Source organism: Jaculus jaculus, chromosome 3, assembly GCF_020740685.1.
Source record: "Jaculus jaculus isolate mJacJac1 chromosome 3, mJacJac1.mat.Y.cur, whole genome shotgun sequence".
Classification (NCBI taxonomy): Eukaryota; Metazoa; Chordata; class Mammalia; order Rodentia; family Dipodidae; genus Jaculus; species Jaculus jaculus.
Window position 1 is genome coordinate 29,914,121 of NC_059104.1, and position 14,904 is coordinate 29,929,024.

The following is a 14,904-nucleotide window of genomic DNA, read 5'->3' on the forward strand; positions in this document are numbered from 1 at the left end:
GGCTAGCTCAGCTGGTGGGATCTTGGTTCAGTGAGAGACTCTGTCTCAAAGAGTATTGTGGACTCCCATCTAAGCACTAACCAGGCCCAAGCCTGCTTACTCCTGAGATCAGACAAGATAGGACATGTTTATGACAGTAAAATTGATCTTACTTTCTCACTAAAAGACAGAAAGCTCAAAAACAGTAATGTGGAGTGCAATTGAGTTAACCAAAGTCAATGCACAAGTGTATAAGCACACACACCCACATGTGTGTCCACACACACATACACTACATGCCCATACACACACACCCCCCCACACACACAAATAAAATTAAAAAATTCAGTAACCTTGCCTTCAGGAAGCTTATACTTTAATATAAAAAGAAGATAACGTTATTATCTTTAATATGTGCAATGCTGAGAGCTAGTAAGTGCTGTCAATAGTAAAACAAGATAATTAGGTAGAGAACTGAGCAGGAGAATGGCCTCTGATCTCTGAAGAAAGAACTCTGAAACAAAGGTATTTGAGACCTGAGTGATGAGAAAGCTCCTTGCACATGGTCTGAAGAAGGAATGTGCAAAGCATAGCAAAGAGATGGAAAGGCTCACTGTCCATGGACCTTGGTAAACAAGTGGGATAGCATAGAAAATGAATTATAGACACAGCAAGGAGCCCAGACCAAATTTATGAAAGGCTTTAGAGGCCAAGAGAAGATGTATAAAATATGTGACAGATGATAGGTACAGATGAAGATGATAGATAGATGATCAATAGATAGATAGATAGATAGATAGATAGATAGATAGATAGATAGATAGATAGATAGATGAGACAGAGCTGTATCTCACCCCGGCTGCTAGGGGACAAATAGAGAAGAGGTAGCAAGAGAAGTAAAAAGTTAATGAGATTCTTTTTTTTTAAATTTATTTTTTAGTAGTTTTCTATTCAGCAAATACAGTCAGTTTGGTACCATTTTTAGGCTCATCCATGACCTACCCCCTCCCTATTGGCCCCTCCTTGTTGAGGTATATGGGTCATGCCTTGTGGAGTTAGCCCACAGTTATTGGTACGATAAATGTCTCTGCATATAGCCTAGGCACTGAATGGTGGTGGCTTCGACAGGGTAAACAATGACAGGAAAGGGAATTTTTTTTAAAAACGTGTACTGAACAGGGTTAGTCAAAACATCAGAAGTGATTAAAGAAGCAGAAGAATTAAGGGTGCTTTTTGGATTTTGGATGCAAGTAGTTTTGTCTTCTTGGTGGTATCCTTAGCTGAGACGTGGAGAAGCAGTTCCTAACATTTGTTGTTAGCAAATAGGACCAGGTTCTTATTTCATTGGGTCCATGACCTAGTCAGAGCATGTAAGGGAAAATGAGAAGGAAGTCTATAGTTCTAGTTTTACCACTAATGATGTGACCTGTAAGAAGTCACTTGATCTTTCTGGGCCTAAAGTACAAAACAAGATTGAAAGATTAATATCCCTAGTGCCATTCATACAGTAAAAGCTCTTTGTCACAGCTCACTTCTTGCCCCTGGTGCTATAATAGCTCTTGAAAAATAAACTGATAGTTACTATTTTTTTTTATAAACTGAAAGGTTAAAAACTGAAGGCCGAGACATACCAGGAACACCATATTACTAACAATTGTGATTAATCATGACAAATATAGCTGTATTAGGCAAGTACACAAAGCTCTCATTGTCGATCATACCCTCTTCTTGTACTGCTCAGGACTTGTCACCACCATGTCTCCTCTTGAAACTATTTGAAGCCCCTCATTTCACTTCCTCCCTGGAAATTGCCTCCTGCCAACCTCTTCATTTTCTTGGACCTTTAAACACCTCAAGAACAACAAGATTATCCTATGACTTACAATGTCAGCTCCATTTTTGTTCACAGGACTGGTTCTTAAACTACTAAAATTGTTTACAATAAAAATAATCTGACTTTATTCTTCAAACAAACTTCTAAGGGTAACAAAATGTTTATTTAGGGTCATATATAAACATGCTATTAAAATAGAAAGAATCTATATATAAAATTGATATGGTCTTTAAAACTTTAATTTTTAAAATATTGTATTTTTAGTTATTTATTTATGAGAGAGAGAATGGGTACACCAGGGCTTCTATCCACTGCAAATAAACAGATTCATACATTACCATGTGCATCTGGCTTACATGGGTTCCAGGGAACTGAACATGGATCCTTAGGCTTCTCAGGTAAGCACTTTAACCACCTCTCCAGCATGGAAACTATAATTTTATGAATAAATTGCTATTTTAGTCTGCTTTAAACCATAATGAAATAACCAATGATGACTTGCTAAGTTATAAATTGTTAGTTCACAAGCCTTCTAAAACTTGGGGGAATGGCAAATGAAAACTTAAATTTCTAAATTGAAAGATTACACAGTTAAAAGCACAATAAAGTTCTTACATTATTCATACAAATATATCCCGGGTAAATTAGAGATAAAAACATAAAAAGTAAAATAATAACACTGAGGAGCCAGGCATGGTGGCATACACCTTTAATTCCAGAATTTGGAAGGCAGAGTTAGGTAGATCACCATGAGTTCGAGACTACCCTGAGACTACACAGTGAATTCCAGGTCAGTCTGAGCTAGACTGAGACCCTACTGTGAAAAACAAACAAACAAACAAATAAATAAATAAATAAATAAATAAAATAATAATAACACTGAAAAATAATATAGGGAAATACGCTATGATTGGAATTAGAAAAAATGTATAATTAAAATAGAAAACACAAATGTCACAAAGAATACAAAGGTATATTTTGCCACATTATAAATTGTTTTACATAAAAAGACAATATAAAGGTTTTTCAGGAAAAGAAAATAATGGGAAAAAAAAGTATTTGGATATATAATATCTAAAGCACCAAAATCACTCCTGTATATAGTAAAAATAAACAGATTTAATCCACCCTAAAAAGGATAAATGTACATGTAAACTGTAGTAAGGAAGCATAAATTCCAACAAACCCATGAAAGAATATTTACTAGGGTAATAGGCAATATAAATAAACTGTGTATCATGTTCATGCAGTAGACTGAAAAATGTTTTTAAATGAATATTAAATTTCAAGTAGTGATAATTTTTATATGTTCTGGATAAATGATAAATTAATAGAAACTACATAGATGATCATTTGACAGTAATTATAATTAAAAAAAAAAAAAGTTTGACCCAAGCACAACTCTGCATCCAACATTCAGGACACTGTGGCTGGAGGATGGTAGGTTTGAGGTGAGCCTGAGCTGCATAGAAATACCCTGCTTCTAAAACAAACAAACAAACAAACAAAAAACATATTCTTTTCTACTCAGTAACATTTTGGTATCTTCATGCAGAAAAGAGCTGAGCAAGCCATTTTCCATAGCATATATGTGATTAACAAAAGATATAAAGTGATGGAAATATCATCAATCATTGAATGAATACAGCTATAGAAAAATAGTGCTGTATACTTCACACAAGCACATAAGGACTGCCACAAGATACTGTAAGTGTAAAGGGAATTTGGCGTGTTAATCCATGTAACAACATTTGATTGAAATCCTCTCAATTCTCTTTTCTGTGCATATATGTATGTGAAATATGTTTTAAAGGTTTTCAAGGATAGATATCAAACTTCTAATCACTGTCAATGTTGAAAACAAAAATGAACTTAAGTACAGAGATAGAGTTATAGAAATGGACCTTTTTATAATCTTTATGTCTACATATCTTATAAGTAGAACACATTTGTTTATGACATGAGGAATTAAACATATCAGTAAAACAAGAATCTCAAAGAAGCTTTCTTAGATTTGAAGCAGAGAAATAGTCATTGTTTATCAGATTTAACCAAATTACTTGTTTTCAGAAGGATACAAAATTTACCCCCAAAAGCAAATTTCAACATTATATTTATAAGTTGTAAATGAACTAAAATACCAAAATTTTAAAAAATCACTGGAGAGGGGGGTGGAGGGATTGCTTAGTGGTTAAGGCATTTGCCTGCAAAGCCAAAGGACCCAGGTTCGATTCCCCAGGACTCACATTAGCCAGTTGCACAAGGAGACACACACATCTGGCGTTCGTTGCAGTGGCTGGAGGCCCTGGTGTGCCCATTCTTTCACTCTCTCTCTCTCCCTCTTTCTCTGTCAAATAAATAAATAAAATACTTTTAAAATCACCAGGATTGTTCATCTTTATGTCATTCTAAATAACTTGAAGACTGAAAGGTACTGTTTATGGGAAAAAAATGGAGATATATTTCTGAGTTTTTCTCCTGTCCTACATTTCAGCAAAAAATAAAAGATAACGGGATTGATTCTATTAGCAGTAATTCTTTATAAATATCAATATTTAATGAAGAGCCAAGTGTATCTTACTTAAGATCTTACTTAATGTATGCAGTAATAAGTAGCAGATCTGATTCATGTTGCTTTTTCTTTCAATATACATAAGCATTTTTTCAGTCTATGACATGGTAGGGCTGGAGTGATGGTTTACCCATTAAGGCATTTGCCTGCAAAGCCAAAGAACCCAGGTTTGACTCCCCAGGATCCACGTGAGGAAGGTGCACAAGGTGGTACACACATCTGGAGTTCGTTTACAGTGGCTAGAGGCCCTGGTGTGCCCATTCTCTCTCTGCCCTTTCTCACTGCCTCTTTCCCCCTTTTTTCTCAAATAAACATACAAAATGTAAATATATGTATAAATATGTATATTATATATATATTTCAAATTAAATGAGTACATATGTATATATTCCAAACCATATATACTTACATATTCCACAATCCAAAAGTTATTTCTAAACAAGAAAATTAAGGGCTGGGAAGATGTTTCAGTAGTCAAAGAGCTCAATTCCCCAACAGTCACATAAAGTTGGATGCAAAGCAGCACATGTGTCTGAGACATCAATGCCCTGTGGCAGTGGTAGGCAGAACCAGAAGAATCCAAGAGCTAGTCTGAAGATCCTTCTCAGTCTGACAATGTGTTTGAAAGAGACTCTACCTCCAAGAAAATGGAATACAGACCCCTCGAGTTGACATCTGACCTCCACACACGGGGTGACATGTTCACACATACACATAAATAAATAAACTTTTTCTTTTGAGATAGGGTCTCATTCTAGCTTAGACTGACCTAAAATTCACTATGTAGACTTAAGGTGGCCATGAACTCATGGTGATCTTCCTACCTCTGCCTCCTTTAATCCTGGGATTAAAGGCATACACCACCACACCCAGCAATAAACTATTTTTAAAAGAAAGTTATTAAAAATATTAACATTTAGAAAATAGTTAAACTTAAAACCTGAGCCTTAGACAAGAAAGAGCTATAAACAAAAATTTGGATCTTTCATTTTTATTGGTTGTTATATTACTACAGAGATAATAGAATGAATATGCATTACAAAAGAGACTTATTGGATTAGCTTTCAGGATGTGAACTGGGCAGTTCATCAATTGCTGTCTGCAGGCTTGAGTTCTGTGGAATCTGGTAGCTGCTCAGTTCACATGGCTGGATGCCTCAGCAGTCCCAATCTCGCAGTGAAAGCCTGGAGGATTCCTGGAGAGCTACTGGTCTTCAGTTCACATTGGAAGAAGAATGAAACTCTCCTCCAATGTCCATGAAGCATAGCCAAAACAAGGTAGATGCACGTACCAGCGAGTAGCAAGAACAGTCAGATGAAATGGGATGCTGTGTCTCCCAGAGCTTCTGTACAGATAGTCCACCACCAGAAGGGTCACTCACTTCGGAGAAAGGACTTAATTCCTCAATTAATCATTGGAAACATGCTCACAGAGTGGTGTGTTTCTTCCTTGATTCTTTTTTTTTTTAATTTTTTGCTTATTTTTACTTATTTCTTTGAAAGTGACAGACAGGAGGGAGGGAGAGGGAGAGAGAGAGAATGGGCATGCCAGGGCTTCCAGCCACTGCAAACGAACTCCAGACGCGTGCACCCCCTTGTGTATCTGGTTAACGTGGGTCCTGGGTCGAGCCTCGAATCGGGGTCCTTAGGCTTCACAGGCAAGTGCTTAACCGCTAAGCCATCTCTCCAGCCCTCTTCCTTGATTCTTAATGGGATCAAGTTGACACAGAACTTAGCTGTCATAGTTGTATTTAACTTGAATAATAATAATAATATATTTATTAAGGATTATTTGAGTTATATCTTTAATGTCATAGGACCTAGTAGTCCTCATGAGAGACAGATTCAATACTTTAATACAGAAAAGTGGTACTTAGGATGGTCATCAATATTTCTCTAGACAATATAATAGCCTGGAAAGTATATTTCCAACCCCCTCCATGGAGGTGTAGGAAGGTTCTGGAATATGATCCAGCAACAAACAAAGATCCTTTTGGTGAAAATGTGGTGATGTGTCATATTATCTTTTAATTTGGCAACTTAAGCAATTTATATATATTTCCTAGAATTCAGAGTTTAGTATTGAACTAAATGAACAATCAAAGGAGACAGCTAACTCTTTAAAGATGTGAAGACTGACAAATAAATAAACCAGGAAAAAGCCCTTTTCAGCATTACGAAGATTTCAACTATTCATGTATATATTGTGCAAGCATCATATAAGCTTAAAAGAAAGAAACATAATTTTCCTTGGACATACTGTTACCATGAGATGCTTGGTTCACATTAAATAGTAAGAGAAAAAAACACAAATTTTTCAAGTGCTCCAAAATACAATAATGAATTAATTACAGCTATTGTCCAAGTTTACATTATTGAACTAAGTGCTATGCATGAGCTTCCACAGACTCTAACCAGTGATAGTTAAACATTTATTGTGAAGCTACTAGGCTCAATGCTTCATACTAAATATAGGAATATAGTGTTATAAAGTAGAAAGAAAAAATATAGAATATGCTCTCATCAGAAACTTAAATATTAAAAAGAAAAAAGCATAAAGAAACTAATGATAGTTGACAAATTAGATATATTGTTCTGAGAGAAATGACATTCTTGCCTATTCAGAAGGTAAAAACTGAAGTCAACAAAAGATTCCCAAATAAAAAGAAAGAAAAAAAGAAAAAAAGAAAGACAGAAGAAAAGGAGAAAGAAAGAAACAAAAAAGAAAGAACAAGGAAGGAAAGAAAGAGAAAAAAGAAGCTATAAGCTAAAGCGGGGATGGAAATCATTGTCTGGTGTAAACAGAGCACAAACATGCCAGGTAACTCACGGCAAGAACATTTGTTTCACAATTCTTTACTAATTAATTCTAGGAAAGAAGCAGTTCACTACAAAAACTTCAGAAGACCATTACCAATTACCTACCTATAGATAAGGAAGTTCAGAAATTCTGATCTGAACACAATTTAATCAAACTTCCTAATTGTTTATTACAGAAAATTCCCAAGGAAAAAAAAAAAAGAAAAAGTGGAATATGTTGTAAGAACCTAAGTAACTAAGTCCGTGTAAAATCCATCAGTGGGCTCAAAAGGTAGCTCAGTGGAAGGCCTGGCTTGCCTGAGCTCCAAGGTTCTATCACCCACACTGTAAAATAAGTTTAAAATGCCAAATTGAAACACTGATATTCACATCAGTGTGTGTGTGTGTGTGTGTGTGAATAGAGAAAGAGACAGAAGCACAGAGAGAAAGAGAGGAAGAAAGATTATCATACTGAGAGACTGAAACGGAAAGAGACAGGCAGAGAGTGAAATGCTGACATGGCGTTATGTCTATGTAATAGGTCTGGGCTCCTTTCCCTCATTATATAATTTCTCTGTGCCCTGCCCCACCCCCACCCAGTTCAAATATCTTATTAGTTGGATGATTTGTGTGTGTGTGTGTGTGTTTTCTGTGTTCCTTAAAGATGTTTTAAAAGAGACTTCTTAAACCTTTAAGAGTTATCTTTTGTCCTATGGTTAATCTCTTAATAAGACCAATTTAACTGTGATATAAATGGTAATTCATAGTGTTCTATTTATTTACTGCACAATTCTCAACTTGCTCAGAGATGGCCTCTGAACAGGCTGGCCTTCCCTGTGGGCAGAGCCAGTTAGAAGGCATGTGGTTGGCTTTCGGAACCACAGGAAAGACTCAAGTTTTTGAATGTTCTGGGGTGACATATTTAAGACCTTTAAAGAAGCAACTGCATATAAGACATGCATCAGGCATAGCATCTGCTCCAAAACTCTGAATACATAACACTGAACAGGGTGATATTTGCAAACAGCAGCTCGGCATAGCAGAGGACACGTTGATAATTACCATAGTGTTAGAACATCACCTGAGTGAGGCATAATTTGGGTGTGAACATGCAATGATAATACATCATTTTAATTTGGAGGCTGTATGGATATTTCCTTTTACAACTGAGCCATGTTACCTCCATTATTATGATAATTCCATTTTCCACGATGGAGGACCCTGACACTTTGGAAGAACTTGAATTCCATCTGTTGTAAATGACATATTTGCAGGTAGCATTAATTTCATATTTTCTTAAGGATTCAAAGTGTCAACAGCTTTCTGCTTACTCTACTAGGATTCCTCCTGAAGATCCTACCTGATGCCAATTTTCATTCAATCTCCGTAAATATTTATAACAACAATAATGCACACACAAAAATACTTCTAGACATATTGAACAAGCCAAAAGAGGTATTTGTTTTTGTGGTTCTCTATGTCCATATTTAAACATATTACGTAAATATGTCCACACCTAAATCTGTCCCATCTTGTTGATCCGTATTTAAAATTCACACCCTGTCTTGTATAAACGCAACCCAACCATGAAAGTAACTTGTTCATGACTCATAGCCTTGCAAACATTGAAGTAATTGTAAAAGCATCTCTTGTTAGTTTGCAATTAGGGTACTAAGTTCAATGTCATTCTGCATTATATTTTAGGGAAAAAATGTCATGAAGTATTATTTTTAATTCTCAATAACATTTAATCATAAGCATATTCAAACACAAGTGGACATCCATTTCACCACCTATAAAAAAATTCATTTTCCTGGGAGTCTCATGGTAGATGGTTCTCTTTTGCCTTGTTTTATTTTAAAAAGAACACTTTTGAGATAGGTAAACTGAACAGGAATCTATAAGGTACATGATAACCTGCAGGAACATATTGTTTAAAATAATGGTTTTAAGTGAAGGCTTCATCTTCCATATCAGAAAAACATTTTCCTGTTGAATATGATTTTCATCCAAACCTGCCTAGAGTTCCTTAACATTAGATCTATTGCAGATAAGGTTCAGTGGTCCACTGAGAAGAATATATATTCTGTATCTGTTGGATAAAATATTCTGTAGATATCTGGTCAATGCAGTTCATCTATGGCATAGTCTAGATCTGAAGTTATTTTACTGGTTTTTAGTTTGGAAGACAGATAAAAAGACAACACCTGGATATTGCATTCTTCCACTATTACTACATTTGTACCTATGTGACTTGTCATGCCATTGAGTGTCCACTTTATGAAATTGGGAACCCTCACTTTTGGTAAATAAATACTTATAATTGTTATGTCTTCTTATTGAATCATTCTCTTTATTAATATGTAGTAGCCTTCTTTATCCATTGTGTTACTTTTAATTTGTTTTATTTATTTTTATTTGAGACAGAAAGAAAGAGAAACAGAGAGAGTGAGAGAGAGAAAATGGTCATGCCAGGGCCTCTAGCTACTGCAAACTACAAACGCATGTGCCACCTTGTGCATCTGACTTACATGGGACGTGGAGAATTGAACCTAGGTCCTGAGGCTTCACAGGCAAGTACCTTAACCAGTCACCTCTCCAGCTCCTACTGTGTTACTTCTATAATTTCTGTGACAAAACACATGAGCAAAGCAGCTTAAGGGGGTAAGGGCTTATTTTATCCTACAGTTTGAGGGGATCCACTCTTCTATGTCATAGTGGTAGGCAGTTGGTCACACTGTAATCAGGAAGCAGGGGAAGTTAATGCTGGTGCTCAAGTTCACTTTGTCGTTTTTACTCAGTTCAAAACCACAGTCCATGTGCTGATGACACACATACTCACAGTGGGTCTTCCCTGTTCTTTTGAAAATACCTTTATGGAATACCTTCTAAGACACACCCACAGGCGTGTTTTCATGGTGATTCTAATCCATCAAGTGGACAATGGAGATAAACCATCACTTCTTACTAATTGTGACTTGAAGTTTACTTCATCAGATATCATAAAAAGATAGGACAGCTTGTTTTGGGCACCCATTTTTTTTTTTTTTTTTTTTGGTAGGTTGATTTCTATCCTTTGACTCTTGGTTTGAGAATGACTGCCAAGTAGTTAGCACTCTCTATGCCTAGAGATAAGAAGCAATACAGAGAATGTACAATCCAAGTGAATGACAAAGTAAATATACCTTCATTCAGTAAGAGCTAAAAGTAGCCTTCTATTTAACAAATGAAGGTTATTAACTGGGAAATTCTATAAGCCAATATACTAAACTAGTGTATCACAACGTTCATAATATTGTTGGATTGCATGCCAAATAGAGAATGTATTAGCAGAAGAAACTCCTTCTTTATTTATCATCTCATTTAATGATACCAATCACTTGATCCCTTCATTTACCATCCTTAGTATCTATTATAAATTCTTCCTCTCTTAATGCCACTAACGTCTCCTAAATTAAATGTTTCAGCATTGTTATCATTTTTAAAAATATTTTCTAATTGATATCCATACCTTCAATCCTAAGAAAACCAAAACCAAATGCAATATATACAGTAAAAGCAAAGTTAAGTTTATACAGAGACGAACAACTAAACTGTAACCAAGAACTTACTACTGAGTTGTATCCAAGTAGGCAAAATGTCTGACTTTATCCAACCAGATGTTTTGTTTTGTGTTGTTTTTGAGAAAAAGTCTCATTGTAATGCTGAGCTGACCTGGAACTGGCTGTGCATCCTGGGCTGGCCTTGAATTCTCAATTCTCGTATTTCAATCTCAAAATACTGGAGTTACAGGTCAGTGTGTACTACTATACTCAGCTCAAAGTTCTCCATTTGTCTACCATATTTCTCTGCCATGTTCAGTTTACAAATCTCACTATTAACACAGCAAAATGGAAATCTCTGGTGATTCTGTGTGTTGACCAAATCATTATTTGTTCTTTGCTTGGATAAACTCTGCTAAGTGTAACCAATTTATATGGTACATAATTGATTTAGTAGCCTCCAATTTAGCTCCCTTCCAATTCATTCACTGCACATTCAAACACATACTTAATCTTAGCATTAGTTCTTGAAATATCTAATGGTCTTTTCAATAATTCCATAATTTTAGGCAGCATTTAAATTTTTGGCAAAGGGATTTCAAATTGAATTTTTATCAAAGTTCATTTTCCATCATTATACTTTATACTGATACCAAGACATACTTCTATAACTTCTCTAAATATAGAATACTCTTATTTTCTCCTCTTCTCTGAACATGTCTCATAAAGTTTGTGCTAAAGGAATCTGAGATGTGTTAAAATGCCCTGCAGAGCAGCTTGTGTTTGTAATCTATTTCTCCAGCTAGTTATATGATCTAGAAAAGGTAATGGATTCCTACATATAACAGTCAACCATATCTATTTTTCCTAAGCTGTTAGCAAGTCAAACAATATCTCTGAGCACAAATGCTCCTTCATACTTACGCCATGGGAATTTGTGTGCTTATTGACTTATCATATGGCAAGTACCTGACTTGTTCTTTGATTCATTTTTTTCATACATGGTCTTGACCTCTCCCTATTCCCTTGTATTCATCTACAACCATTAAAACCATCTCCAGGCACTGGAGGGATGGCATAGGACCCATGTTAGCCAGATGCACAAGGGGGCTCACATATCTGGAGTTCATTTGCAGTGACTAGAGGCCCTGGCGCACCCATTCTCTCCCTCCCTCCCTCTCTCTCTCTCTCTCTCTCTCTCTCTCTCTCTCTCTCTCTCTGTCACTTGCAAATAAATAAATAAAATTTTTAAAAAATCAAATAGCAGTAAAAGACTCCAATTCAAATAAGAATGCACACACACACACACACACACACACACACACACAGCACAGCACATACAGAAAAAGAATTTTAAAAAGCATCTGAGGGGCTGGAGAGATTGCTTAGTGGTTAAGGCACCGGCCTGCAAAGCCAAAGGACCCAGGCTCGATTCTCCAGAACCCATATAAGACAAATGCCTGGAGGGGAGTGCAATCTGGGGTTCATTTGCAATGGCTGGAGGCCCTGGTACACCCATTCTCTCTCTTTCTTTCTATCTCTCTCTCTCTCTCTCTAAAAAAAAACGTTTTAAAGATTTGAATTTGAATTTGAATTTGATGATAGCTGAAATAAACCATGTACCGTGAAGCTGTGAAGCATACTGAATTTTTGCACTGAATTAAGTGTGTGGAGTTGGAACTCCTCACAGAAGAGCAAGAAGCTGACAGTGCTGTGGAATGAGGGGGAAGCCAGTGACCAAGATGTCCTCCAGCAATGAAGAGATTTTGAAAATATTACAAAGTCCTCAAGTTCAAATAAATCACATTAGTTTTGTTATATTGAAAAAACAGCACGGACATTCATTCGAAGAAGTGCCCTACCCTATACCTTCACAAGTACCTTTACTGCAATGGCTCAAGAGAAAACAGAGAATCAAAACTTGTATTGCTGTTCCTAAAGCAAGAAATTTAACACCCAGGAAGGAATGATCAGTAATTTCATTTAGCCAAAGCAATTTAAAGATATTTTGAGAATCAAATATCAGGAATATATATATATATATGTGAAGGAATTTTCTCCTTAAAATTTTGTCAATGCAAGCTGGGGAAATAGCTTAGCTGTTAAAGGCACTGGCACATAAAGCCTCCCAGCCCAGATTCAGTTCCCCAGTATTCATAGGAAGCCAGATGTCCAACAGAACGCTTGCACCTGGAGTTTGTTTGCAGTGGCAAAATGCCCTGGCATGCCCATCCTCTCTCTCTCTTATAAATATTTATTTATTTATAAGAATAAAATTATGCAGATTTTTTTTTTTTGTTCCCATGGCTTAGTGTGACATTGTATTCTTACAAAAGTAAAAGCATGTTGCCCAAAATGAGCCTGAGTCAAATTGTATCTTCTTATGGAGAAATGGTAACCCTTTTTTAATTTTTTTTGTTTATTTTTATTTATTTGAGAGTGACTAAGAGAGAAAGAGGCAGAGAGAGAAAGAATAGATGCATCAGGGCCTCCAGCTACTGCAAATAAACTCCAGACATGTGCACCCTCTTGTGCATCTGGCTAATGTGGGTCCTGGGGAATCGAGCTTCGAACTGGGGTCCTTAGGCAAGTGCTTAACCACTAAGCCATCTCTCCAGCCTGAGAAATGGTAACTCTTTGTTAAATAAAAAATAGTGATTCAAACAGGGTATGGTGTGTGGTGGTGTTCACTTTAATCCCAGCATTTAGGGATATGATTTAAAAAAAAATTTCTGTAAACCCAAGACCACCCTGGTCTGCACAGAAAATTCCAGGCTAGCTATGTCTACAGTGAGACCGTGTCTAAAAAAAAAACAGAAGAAGAAGAAGCCGGGCATGGTGGTGCATGCCTTTAATCCCAGCACTCGAGAGGCAGAGGTAGGAGAGAGAGGGTAAAAGGGAGAGAGAGCGAGAGCAAGAATGGGCATGGAGGGCCTCTAGCCACTGCAAACTCCAGACACATGAGAGTTCGAGGCCACCCTGAGAATACATAGTGAATTCCAGGTCAGCCTGAGCCAGAGTGAGACCCTACCTTGAAAAACCAAAAAAAAAAAAAAAAGACAAGAAAAGAAAAGAAAGAAAATAGTGATTCATGAATGCCATTTTTATAATTCACAAACAAAAATAGCCATATGCTGTGGTCAATATAATTTTATTAACTGCTGATATGTGCTGCTTTTAAACTTCTCTGAGGCTTTAGAAACAAATCAAAGTGTTTCTAGTTCCATCACACTTCAATGATAAACCTTCAAGATTTCACCAGCATTAGATGATTTGAGGGGGTAGCACTCTATCCATGAAAGGACAATAGTCCATCAAGTTGGGAGCAAGATGATACTAGGATGATGAACTTTCTGAACATAATCAGTTGTGGTAAGCCACTTATTTGAAAAGGTTCTATGAGGTTAAATACACCATTGTCTATTTACCAAGTCCAACAGGCCTGACCCAGTATACTCTGGCTACATTTATTGCCCTCAAAAAGTGTCTGAGGGCTGGAGAGATGGTTTAGTGGTTAAGGTGCTTGCCTATGAAGCCTAAGATCCCAGGTTTGATTCCCCAGTACCCACATAAGCCAAATGCACAAGATGTGCATAAACCTGGAGTTTGTTTGCAGTGGCTAGAGGTCCTGGCTTGCCCATGGTCTCGCGATAGATGATAGATGATAGATAGATGATGATGATGATAGATAGATAGATAGATAGATAGATAGATAGATAGATAGATAGATAGATAGATGATATTGAAAGTTCTCCCTCAAATAAATAAACAAATAAAATATTAAGCAAAAATATATCTGATAAAAGCCAGGTGTAGTGGCACACACCTTTAATCCTAGCACTCAGGAGGCAGAGGTAGGAGGACCACGTGAGTTCAAGGCCACCCTGAGACTCAATAGTGAATTCTAGGTCAGCCTGGGATAGAGTGAAACCCTACCTTGAAAAACGAAAAAGAAATACATATATATATATCTGATAGAAAATATGATTTAAAATGGGAAGTCAAGATGAAAAATTTAATACCTTACCAAATATTCGGTTAGAAAATATGACCTATAGCATCAACAGCCATACAACCCTGAATGCACCTGATCTAGAAGATATGATTTTATGTAATGGTAAAATTAAGATAAGGCTTAAAATATTGTGCCTCATGCTTTCATGCAATGCGAACCTTTGT